Source organism: Lygodium microphyllum, chromosome 3 (genome assembly GCF_053477565.2).
Source record: "Lygodium microphyllum isolate KBCC chromosome 3, Lygodium_microphyllum_v1.1.10, whole genome shotgun sequence".
NCBI lineage: Eukaryota > Viridiplantae > Streptophyta > Polypodiopsida > Schizaeales > Lygodiaceae > Lygodium > Lygodium microphyllum.
This window is the reverse complement of record NC_141137.1, coordinates 104,881,643-104,895,070: the sequence shown is the minus strand read 5'-3', so window position 1 is coordinate 104,895,070 and position 13,428 is coordinate 104,881,643.

Below are 13,428 nucleotides of genomic sequence, written 5' to 3'. Positions count from 1 at the left end.
TAACAATTCTTCAACTTGGGCTTGAATTTCTTTCTGTTCAATTTGGTTATGTCTATATGGTGCTTTACATGGTGTTTGTGATCCAGGAATTAGGTCTATTTTGTGATCTTCGAGACGTATAGATGGTAAGCCAAGTGGTAAGTCAGCAACAAAACAATCTTGAAATTATGAAAGAAATTGTGCGTGCCTAGGATGCATCTGATTTTCTTTAGCTTCAATTTCATTCACCCATATTAAATAGGAGTTGCTACCTTTTTATAATGCACGTTTAGCCTGTGTATGACTAAGCAATGGAAAATTATCGAAAGTATGCATACCATGCAATGTGATTTGTTTCCCATTAGAATGAATCTTCATTGAATGCGTGGAATAATCTATATCAGGATTGTACTGATGACGCCAAGGCATTCCTAAGATAATGTCACTAAATTGCAAGGGCACAACTAAGAAATTTTTACGTTTACCATAATCACCAATTTTAATTTCTAAGTCATGCACTTCTTGTGTTCCATTGTATCTAGTGCCTAAGAATGCAGTCTTGATGCGATAATGTGTAGAAACAGTATGTAAATTCAATTCTTTGACCAATTTTACAGAAATAAAGTCATGTGTGCTCACATCATCATGTAAAACAATCTTTTCTTTACCATGCACAAGACATTTCATCTTTAATAAAGAATGAGGATTTGGCATACCTAGTAAAGTATCTGAAGTAGTACCAATATCGTCACCGTCTTCTGTGAAATCTGGCATTTCTTCATTTTCTTCATCTTCTGTCACTCTCAAATAATTGATGTGTATAGTTGGCTTTTTGGTTTGACAATTCGCCACTAGATGTCCAGGTTTATGACATTTGTAAACAGACTATGGGTTTGGCTTTACACACATTATTGGTAATAGTGTAAAGTTTAGGAATGTTGGGATTTTGCCAGAAAGATGGCTTAGGGTTTGGATTTGTGTTTGATGGTAAAGCAGGGGGTCGTGTCCAAGATTTACGAAATGAAGATGGAAGGAAACAGTTTTGATTAAATCTTCGAAAATTTGAATTGAGTTGTTTTGAACCAAAGTTACCATTAGTTTGAAATTGTTGTGGTCGCTTCTCTCGTCCTCAAATTTTTTCTTCAGCATCATGGGCCAAGGAAATTGCATCTTTGAGAGTCGTTGGCTTGAACATGTTTGAAAGGTGAGAATGATCGAAGCTTGCACTCGAGAGCTATGGCAGGAGAGCAAGAGCAAGAAAGAGAGAGACAAGAAATGGGAACTCCAACAGTCACAATGTGTGACCGGGCCTTCCTTTATTCAAACTGTCACTAAAAGAATAAAGAATAAAGTGACAGTGACAGGCGCCTGCCACTTGCAATGTGCAGTGGCGGTGACTGTCAGTGTAGTAATACACGGGCGGCTAGGCGGAGGCGCTTTTACCCCCAACAACCTCCCACTTAAAGGCAAATCTGCCCTAGTGAGGAGTGAAAAGAAAAAGGAAAAGATAGTACGACATGTACACATGTACAACAGGATGAGGAAAGATGTCATCTCATCCCACGCCCATCAATCTCCTGAGGAAGGCAAAGCGCTCTGTAGAGAGGCTTTTCGTGAGCAGATCTATAGGATTTTGGTCAGTCGAGATCTTGACAAGATCAACAGACTTGTCCTCAATGACCCCACATATAAAGTGATACCTCACCTCAATGTGTTTTGTCTTCGCATGGAAGATCAGATTCTTGGCTAACTAAACAGCACTCATAGAATCCGAATGTAGTGTAGGGATAGCATCAATACCAAGGTCAGGAACCAAACGACCCAACCAAATGGCCTCCTTGCAAGCCTCAGTGGCTACAACATACTCGGCCTCTGTAGTAGAAAGGGCCGTGCATTTTTGCACCCTGGACATCCAAGAAACAGCACCTCCAGCATATGTGAATACATAGCCGGAAGTGGACTTCCTACTATCTGCATGTCCTGCATAATCAGAGCTAGTGTACCCCATGACTCCTATATCCTGGCTGCCATAGCATATGCACATATCCGGAATGCCCTTCAGGTACCTCATGATACCCTTCATAGCATCCCAATGCTTCTTGCCAGGTGTAGCCATATAGCGTGCCACAACACCAACTGCAAAGGCAATATCTGGACGAGTGGCTATCATGGCATACATAAGACTGCCCACTGCGGATGCATAGGGAATCTTGGCCATCTCGGCCCTCTACTCATCTGTCTGTGGACAATCAGCTTGTGATAGCTTCACATAAGAAGGCAATGGATAACCAATAGGATTTACATCCTGCATGCGAAAGCGCTCAAGGACTTTATGAATGTACTCCCTCTGTGACAAGTAGAGGAGTCCCTTATGCCTGTCGCGTCTAATGCGCATACCAAGTATGTGAGTGGCCTGTCCCAGATCTTTCATCTCAAAGCTCTTCTTGAGCTGAGCCTTAAGAGCATCTAGCTCATCATGAGCTTTCCCTGCTATCAGCATATCATCCACATAGAGGACCAAAATCAATAAAGAACCATCACAGGCTTTCTTCGTGTAAAGACACGGATCCATAGCACTCCTGTTGTAGCCCTGTGATTGCATAAAGGCATCAAACTTATGATACCACTCCCTAGGTGCCTGTTTCAAGCCATAAAGACTTTTCTTCAATTTGCACACTAGGTGCTCCCTGCCAGGTTCTGCAAAGCCCTTAGGCTACTCCATATAAATCTCATAATGCAAGTCCCCATGTAAGAAAGCCGTCTTGACATCCATCTGGTAGAAATCCACAAGTCAAGCTGAGCAACCAAAGCCAAGACTAAGCGCAGGGTGGTGATCTTAACCATAGGAGAAAAGACCTCATCAAAGTCCACACCATGCTCCTCCTTAGAACCCTTTGCTACAAATTTAGCCTTGTATGCCGGCTTGGGGTATCCAAGGGTACTTTTCAGCTTGTACACCCACTTGCATGGCAAAGCCTTCTTGCCCTTAGGCAAGGAAACCAAATCCTAAGTCTGATTCTTATGCAAGGAGTCTATCTTAGACTGCATAGCCCTCTCCCAGGAGTGACTATCACCCCTGCGCATAGCCTCATCATAAGTGAAAGGCTCTCCTGCATCTGTAACCAAGACATAATGCATCTAGGGCTGAAATCTATCAGGTGGACGTCTATCTCTAGTAGACCATCTCACGGCAGGCTCTGCTGCCTATCCAACACCCTGACCATGAGCATCTGCTGTAGCTGTAGGCTGTCCAACTGGCTGTGCGGGAGCTCTCAGCTCCTCCTAAAATATGACCCTGTGGATCTCAACAACTCTCTCAGGCTGCCTATGCATCTTGTCTTCATGGAAGACTACATCATGACTGCGGATGACTTTTCACACCTGCGGATCCCAGAGACGGTAACCCATCTCGCCTGCATCCCCATAACCAAGGAAAATGCATTTGACACTCTTAGGATCCAGCTTACTTCTCTTGTCCCTCGGCACATGGCAAAATGCCTCACATCCAAAGACACGGAGATGTGCATAAGAGGGAGGTTTTCTAGTCCATACCTCCTCGGCAACCTGGAAATCCAAACCACTAGAAGGTGATCTGTTTATGATATGCACAGCTGTACTAACTGTCTCAGCCCAAAAGCTCTGTGGTAGGCCTGCGTGGCTAAGCATACTATGTACACGCTCCTGGATGGTTCTATTCATCTGCTCAGCCAAACAATTCTGGGGGAGGTGTAGGGGGCGGTCAAGTGATGCTTAATACCCCTCTCATCACATAATTGCTCAAAAGAACGTGAGACATACTCACCCCCATTATCTATCCTTAGGCATTTTAGCCTATACCCAGACTGGTTCTCAACCAATGCAAGCCATCTCTGAAACACAACCAAGACATCGGATTTCAGCTTAATGGGATAAGCCCAAACTTTCTATGAAAAATCATCTATGAAAGTAACAAAATACTTGGCACCACCCATAGACTGACAAGGCATGGGCCCACAGACATCCGAATGTACCAATGCCAAGGGCTCACTCATGCGTGGCCTACCAGAATTTTTATGCGTAGACCTAGTCTGCCTGCCATAAAGACAATGCTCACATGAATCAAAACATGCATAATCAAGGGGCGGTAAGTATTGCAAACCAGAAAGCATTTTCATTTCCTTCAAAGACATATGGCCCAAACGGGCATGCCAAAGAGATACATGTGGGATAGAATCCACAGACAAAACATGATCAAGGGAAGAAGCTGATACAATCAAGGGATAGAGGCTGCCAGCCTTGGCACCTCTCGCAATCACAAGTCTGCCACGAGTGATCTTCCATGCAGGGTCTCCAAAAGATACATGATAACCTGCATCATGAAGCTGTCCAGCTGACATGAGACTGCGTGTCAAAGCAGGTACATGACGTACATCCTGCATAACAAAACTGTTACCATAAGAAAACTGCAGCCTAACATCACTAATGCCCACAATATCAAGAGAGCTGTCATCACCCAATCGCACAGAACTCGAAACAGTACGGTATGAATGAAACCACTCTCGGTAAGGTGTCACATGAAAGGATGCATCTGAGTCCAAGAGCCAACACTGTGCATACATAGAGTGTATCTCTGTCATCTGCGAAGCACTAAAAGAAGCTGCAAGGATATAATCATCATCATCAACATCCTCAGGCTGCATAACATTGATCTCTTCAATTTTAACACTGGACTTTACAGGCACTATGCTGCGATCAGAAGACTTATCCTGCACTTTGTCTTTCCCCTTATCTTTGCACCTTTCATTGTGCAGTTCATGGCATTGTGGCCTAATATGGCCCTTTTTCCCACAATGGTGACAAGTAACATCTGCATTCTTGCCACGGGATTTGCTACATGACTTCCCATGAGACTTGGACCGAGATTTCTGAGAATCCCGTCCACGGCCACCAGCCACTGCCATGCTTTCCATATCCATCATTCCTGTCTCTAACTGTCATAGCATGCGACACACGAGAGGCATCCAAATTCTTACGGTTAACCTCTTCTTGCAAAAGAGCACTCTCAACATTAGATAATTTCAAGGTAGCAGTAGAGGCACATAATGCAGTGCGGAATACATCCCATGACTCATTAAGAGTACCAAGCAAGAAAAGAGGAGTGACATACTCTGCAAAAGTGATGTCCTGCGAAGTCAAGTTCTTGAGTATAGCATGGAACTGGCTCAAGTGAGCAGATATGGTCCAATTCTCCTTCATGCGCAGATCCATAAGCTGCTTCAGCCAATACATCTGACTCGCTCGACTTTTCTTGTCATAGAGATTCTTGATTTTATCCCACAACTGCCATACACTCTGTTCTTCCTCAAATACATTGTAGTGAACATGTTCTGTGAGAGATAATACAATAGTGGACTTGCATAACTCATCAAGCTCAAGCCATTCCTCATTTGGCATAGTTGCAGGCAGATGCCCACTCAACCTCAAAGGTTTGATCTGCAATTTTTGTACCAACACCTGTCAAATCTGGCTCTTCCAATAAAAGTAATTCTTACCATCAAGCTTAGTGATGTTGAAAATAGCATGATCAGTGGACAAACTCGCCATAATGTAGGCCGGAAGACTGTAGACAATTCAAAACTGCTTGCTGTTTACTGCAGAAAATGACCAAAAAATCACCAAAATCGAGAGAAAATGGCGAGAAAAGTGTAATCAAAGCTGCTACCCACCAAGTACTAGTGAAAGTACATCATTTTAGAATATTTCAACATGAAAAATCCCTGTCAGTCCATACATATATGCTTGTTGTAATAAATTACAGATTTCAGTAAATGAGAGCTAACAGTGCCAAAATCGGATCCCATATCAATCAGATACTGCCAAGACCAAAGCCGGCATCATGTGGGCATAACATAGGCATATGACAGTCGATAAGCATGAATCCAACACCCAAACATGTCATACAAGCATTTGCCAGTGAGTAGGCACATCCCTTAGTCAACGAGGCAAAGTGTTTATACCACTACCAAAACTTGACACAAGTAGGTGTTAGCTCACAAAGAGAGGGACCCAAAGCAAAGAGTCAGCTCATAAGCATCAGAGAAACCAAGTCATATGAACCATGCATCATCCTGAAGGGTAAAAGATCCCAAATAGCCTCAAAAGCTCAAAGAGCATAAACCGCCTGCTCAATGGCTGTCAAGCATCCAAAGACGCTCCCACTCGCACAAAAGCCATAAATATCAAGCAACAAATCTTGAACAAAGCATGTACAAGCACCAGTGACAAGTGTCCAAGATCAAGCATCAACGGTACATCCCGGACATGTAGGAGGTAGAGCATCCGTATGTAGCATCGATAAGCATGTAAGACATCAAGTACATCCCAAGATACAACTCTGGCAAGCCAATAAATAGCTCAAGTAAGCTCTGGGAATCCAAGGTCAAGCCAAGTCCGAGCTCCAGTAGCAACAGGCTCCAAACAATGTAACTAGCATGTAGTAATGGCATAGGCTAAGCATGTCAATACCGGTCAGACATAAGCAACATACATGCCATAAGTACATCCAAGACGGAGTATCCAAATGCTTTGCAAAGCAAGCTCAAGCTCAAACAATGATCCCGAATCAAAACCAAGCTCTAAGTCAAGCCCCAAGTGTCAATACATCACCATATATGCCCGAAACATAGCCCGAAAAGCATAGACATAAGCATACATGAGTAAAATGACTTCAGCCCAACTGTGTACAACAATGATTTACTGTTCAAAATTGAGAATTTCAGCACCAAAATCAGCTGCAAATGGTTGCCAAATAATAGGCATACATTCCCCTAACATCCGGGCATCAAACGGGACCAACCGGGCATCAAACGACAATGCCAAACAAGCTGTAGCATCAAATGTCAGTGTAACACTGTCATAAACTGCCTATGGACTGTTATGACAGTCCCAAAATAGTGTTAAATCAGTCCAAATGCTATGTCAACACATCAACCATCAAAACCAAGCATCAAAGCATGTTCATATGCCCAAAATGGAGCCTTTCCAAGTGCCAATGGAGGGGGAGAGCTATTGTTGTGACTGTCGATGCTGAAGACACATATGGGAGGGGTGCGTGATTCCGCCAACTGCAAATGCTGGTCTTGGGGCTGCAAAAAATGATGGCCAAGCTTCAGAGGGATCCGGTTAAAGCCAAGGAAGGCCTCAAACAAGCTCCAGCAAGGGGAGAGCATCCCACTTATGAAATGAAAGCTGGGAGTGTAATGGCTGCCCTCTTTCAAGAGGGCTGAAAACCGAGGTAAACCCTATAAAGAGTGAAGCAATACCTCTATGTGAATGCCTTGAGGGTGCCCAAAGGGGCCGAGAAGGTGCTCAGGGCTATCGGGAAGGAGACCCAATGCGAGTGGGGAGTCGATAGGAAGCCGAGAATTCCATGAGCCAAGCTCAAGAGTCAAGAAGCCGAGCTCTGATATCAGTTGAAAGGTGAGAAGGATCGAAGCTTGCACTCAAGAGCTATGGCCGAAGAGCAAGAGCAAGAAAGAGGGAGACAAGAAATGGAAACTCCAATAGTCACAATGTGTGACCGGCCCTTCCTTTATTCAAACTATCACTAAAAGAATAAAGAATAAAGTGACGGTGACGGGCGCCCGCCACCTGCAGTGTGCAATGGCAGTGACTATCAGTGTAGTTATACACGGGCGGCTAGGCAGAGGCACCTTTACCCCCAACAATGTTCACCTCCACATAAAAATGTCCAAGTAAGCCAGACATAAACTTGCATTTATGGGTTGCCTCATGTACATCTTCGAGCATTCAAAGTTGCAATAAAGCATTCCAAAAACGCTCGGTATATTGTGAAATAGGCTCGCGATCCCTCTGTTTGCAAAAGATCCCACTGTTTGATTGCTTTTTCGTGAAATTGCGGTGGAAAAAAATTCTGCAAAAATTTATTTTGGAAAGTCTCCCAAGTAGTAGGACAATCAATGCTTTTGCGGACAACAGTCCACCATAGGGATGCTCTGTCCACTAAATGATTAGTGACACACTTAATTTTGTCTTTCTCAGCATATTGTTCTTTATGGAAATAATTATCAAATTGACTGATAAAAGCAAGTACAGTCTTTCCATCGTGTAACCCATTGAAAGTATGAAATTTGAAATTTATTTTATTTATCTTTGTTTCTTTCCGAATAGATTGCGCTTCAAGTATCGCATCGATCGTACGTCGTATAAGATCTTCAGATTGCGGTCCATCTTGGTCGGCGGTAGATCATTGTAGATGGCCAATTGAGCTTGCAAAGTTTGATGTGCTCTTCGTTCCTCTTGACGCTGCATCATAATCAAGTCCAGTTTTTGCTCCAGGTAGGTCACCTTCAGCCATAAAATCTTCCATGGTTTGATCGGACATCCTGCAAAATTCCAAAAGACCTCACACACTCGAAATCTTGTTAGCGGGATGAGTGTAGCTCAAAGTCGGGTTTACAAGGCTTATTTCTTTTTTTTAAATATGACTTTTTGTAGTATTTCTTCTTTGTGGATGCGGAATTTGATGTCACGGTCTTCTACCAAGAGGATATTCATGCGTGCAAACTACGTATAGCAATCAGTTTGCTGGAATTTGGCTCTGTCAGTCCACATGTGTGAACAGGGGCTTGCCAGAAAGTTGAAAATCCGTTTGAGACTAGCTGTGTGTGAACAGTCACTATGGAAGAGATTTGAAATTGAAATTTGAAACTTTAGAAATCTTGGGACTTTGAAGCTTTAGAATATAAAGCTTATTGAATTTTTGGAAATCGTCCAGGACAAAAGGACGTCGACGGCAGATTCGACGACGTGCAGTACATGCTGCCGCCACGGATGGAAAAATTATGGGCTTTAAGCTTTTTATAAAGCTTAATAAGCTTGCTAATCTCAACTTAATAATGAATTACTTATCTACTTTTGAGAGAAAAAACATATTGTTTAAGAAGTTTCTCGGGTGATCCTCCGCTTGTAGAGGCCAGTCCTTCGCGATCCAACAGCGTAGCAGGGGGTTCTTCACTGCCAGGAATACGCTGGTATTGACGGATTGCCACGAGACTGAATGTAGAGCTCAATCATTCCAGGAGCTCTGCCTTAGCACGAGATGGTAAGCGATTGGAAGCCCTCGATCTTAGCTTCGCTCTGATACCACTGGTGCACAGATCGGATGTTGTATGCGCACGTAGCAAGCGTCGAAAGGTCCCCAAGAACAAAAGATCTCTACTTTTGCATAAAAAACAAGAGAGAAGACTTGCATGACATGAGGCAAAAGACCAATTGGGTACAATCTCCCCCCATGCCTTGTGTGAGCGCTCCACAAAGCATGTATTTAATATATTATTCATCTCCAAGCTAAAAAATGGCCCAAATTTACAATTAGCATACTTTAGCTTTTGTGTTTACTTTTGTCCAAATAAAGAATAAAGCGGTTGGGCGTCCAAAGAGTCGGGTTGTGTCCAAATACAATGTCCAATAACAAATATTTAAATCGTGCGTCCATGCGCATTCAAAATAATAAATATATGTCAAGCGCTTCAAGAAATAAGCGCATCAAAATAAATATCGGTGCCACGCCTAAAATGCGCGCCATCAAAAATGATAATTTCTTTTAAATAACTTAAATACACGCTATTGCCTAGTGCTTCCCAACGCCACCACTGCCTGCTCTACACATCAACTCAAGCATTCACAATTGTTAGAAAATAATCAAATTAAACCAACAAAAGTGAATACCTAGTAGTCTTCAGCTTACAAAATAAATAAATTGGTTAGAACTCAATCCTAACCTTAATTTATAACGAGTGCGCACTCTAAACTCATAAATGTCCATTAATTTAAGTATGTATTTTGCAGAATCACAAGCTATGGAATCACCCACTTGCACATTAAATTAACGAGACGCCCAAAAAGGACAGGCGTCCCCATCGACTTTTCGCACAAGGAATCCACCTTGTGTATGAGCCCCCAGAATAAATATAATTGTACGGAATCCACTACAAAACCTCACGGAATCCACCGTGGAATATGCCTCCTGGCATCAGGCCCAAATTGAGCCATGTCAAATGTCAGATTGGATAATGGGCTAGCATATGGGACAACTGGATAAAGTGTGAGAGATTGAGGTTGTGTGGTGGTAGAGCCGTCAGGAAGAAGATTAATTTCATGAAATATGGCACCTCTCCCATAAAGAAAGACCTTGTTGTGTGGATCATGAAATCAATAGGCTTTGTGGCCATGGGGCTCACCATATCTTGTAAAAATTAATTGTGTGGCTCTAGGAGAGAATTTGGATTTGTGATCTTGGTTGACAAGAAAGGTAACTCATCCAAAGATCTTTAGATGTGATAGGTCAGGAGGGTAACCATACCACAATCCGTAAGTGTGTAGAGAGTTTGAGTACAATCTGTTTTGAAGATATGTTGCTGTAGCAATTGCTTCCTCCCAATATTCTTTTCCAAGACAAGCTAGTGATAGCATAGCTCTTGCGGTATTTAGTAGAGTATGATTCTTGCATTCTACAACTCCATTTTGTTGTGGATGATGTGGTATGGTAAGCTCATGTTGAATGCCAAAGGCTTTGCAATAATCTTCGAACTCACCTGAAGTATATTCTCCTCCATTGTCTGTATGAAGAGCTTTGAGTCGTAGCTCTTGCTTATTTTCAATTGCTTCCTTATATTCTTGGAACTTGGAGAAGACTTGTGACTTTCTTGTGAGAAAATATGCAACAGCATATCTTGAATAATCATCAATGAGCACCATAAAATATTTTACTCCAGTGAGAGATACATGATTGATAGGACCACAAATGTCAGAGTGTACTAATTGAAGATGTTGAGTCATAATGGAGTAGGATTTGGGGTAAGTAAGATTTGTGGCTTAATGAGAGCTCAAGCTTGACAAAATGGAAGTTGAGAGAGGCCACAAGCAAGTTTCTTGTGAATAAGTTGTTGGATAACATTTTGAGAGACATGACCAAGTCTAGAGCGCCATAGGAGGGTGTTTTGTGGTGTACTTGTAAGTGAAGTGGAGTTAGCTAAAGCATTTGAAGAAGGTTGTAGAAGTGAATAGCCAAGTGTATAAAGCTGACCTACTTTGGGGCATGTGAGTTTGAGAGAAGGTGAGAGTAGCTGTAAGATGTAGTGGTCTTTGTAGAAGTGAGCAATGAGAGAGGATTGAGAAGTAAGTTCATTGATACTTAACGTATTTTTCTTGAGATTGAGAACATAATAGACTTTATGTACCTTGATTATGTGATTGGAGGGAAGCTCCACTTGAATGGTGTCGTAGCCCTGAGCTTATTGAATGTTGTTGTCACCCATGGCAACACTGAGTGGAGTGGACATCTCCTTGAAGTCGACTAACCATTCCTTATGAAAAGTCATATGATGAGTAGCTCCAGAATCTAGAAACCATGTATATTTTTCTTTGAAGTTTGAAGAAGGTGCCCAAACACTTGTTGCTAGGCTTATGATAGTTTTTGGTTGCTCTTCCATGTCAAAATTTCCGATGCTAACAAAATGAGCTTGACCTTTTGAGTGGGCTCCAAAATATAGAAACCATGTATATTCTTCTTTGAAGTTTGAAGAAGGTGCCCAAACACTTGTGGCTAGGCTTATGATAGTTTTTGGTTGCTCTTCCATGTCCTAATTGCCGATGCTAACAAAATGAGCTTGACCTTTTGAGTGATGTTTGTTGAATCTATTTTTTTTATGACAATCCTTTTCAATATGACCTTGTCATTTGCAAACATTACATATGAGATGATAATGAGGGTTTCTTGTTAAGGATAGGGATTGAAATGACTAGTAAGGGTTGGGCTTATACCAACGAAGTGGGTGTGACACATGTTGGGGTTAAAGGCACATGTGCCTAGCAACCCGTGTATTGGTGGTTACATTGATAGTATTCGTATTGCGTATTAGTCACCTGCACATGTGTACACTGCAGCAAGTGGCAGGCACCCATCACTATCACTTTATTCTTTATTCTTTATTCTTTCAATGACATTTAATTAAAGGGAAGGCCGGTCACACATCTGATTGTTGGAGTTCCCATCTCTTGTGTGTGTCTCTCTCTCTTGCTCTTGCTTCTTCCACCATAGCTCTTGCTTTCGCTCCGTGCTTTCACTTCAGGGCTCACTCCCTTCAATTGGTATTTGAGCCATCTTGCTCAAGAGCTTGAGCTTGGCTTGGCATTGCTCCAACTGGATTAAGCCTTTGAAACATGAGGGTGTCAAGCTCGAATGTATTGTTGTAGAGGATTGGGCTGAATTAGATGAGCTATGTAAGTCCACCATCATGTTGTTCCTCTCTAAGTAGGTGTTCTATAATGTTGTCTCTGATGGGCAATCCGCATGGGACTTGTGGGAAAATATTCACAATGTCTATGATAAGTAGGGCCCCCACTTTCTCAAATGTATTAGTTGAAGCAACTCATGGACCTTCATATGAAGGAGAGAACTTCCATGTCAGCCCACTTAAATGAGTTTCATTATATTCTCAACCATTTGTCTTCACATGGGATTGAATTCAAGGATAATCTCCCCCCTTTGTTCCTCTTGGTTACATTGCCTGAATCATGAGATACATTTCGTACTACTATGTGTGTAAACATGTCTACTGATGGGTTAGAGTTATAAGATGTAGAGGGTGCACTCTTAAATGAAGAGGTTAACAAAAAGAATGTTGATGCTTCTCGCACCTCTCATGCTTTGACAATTAGAGGCAATAATGGTAGGAGTGGTAATGGCCACCATGGGAGGGACTCTTAGCTAAGTCTCATTCTCAGACACATAGACAATCTCACAGTAAGTTCTGTAGCCATAAGTCCTCATTGACTTGTCATTACTATTAAAAAGCAAGGCATATTTGGCCATAGTGCCATAAAATACATAAGGACAAGCACAAGGAAAAGAGCATGACAAAAATGATGATCACAGCATTGTCTCTAGCAAGTTGAGTGCTAAGATTGAAGAGATTAATGTTGTGTAAACTGATTCTAATGATGATTTCATACTTACAACTTTTTCTCTTGATACTTCCCAGATCTGAGTGATGCTTTGTCAGGGTATACTTAGTGTTGGTGGCTGATAGATTTAGGGGCTTCCTTCATGTGACCCCTCATAGAAAGTGGTTCCATTCCTATCACAGTTTGACTGGATCTATCAATTTGGGTAATGACCTGGCACTAGAGATAGTTGGTATTAGTGATGTCTAGCTATAGTTTGGTTTAGGTTATATGTTTACTCTTCATGATGTTGCCATGTATCGACTCTGATGAAGAGCCTTATCTTTGTTGGCACTTTGGATGATGCAAATTATGTAGTTTCTTTTGATGATTCTGCATGGAAGATTATGCGTGGTGCTAAGTCAGATACTCTCTACCCCTTGCTTGTATCTAGGCCAATCGACCATGTTTTGGTAGTGGATGCAATTCCACATGTATCTCTTT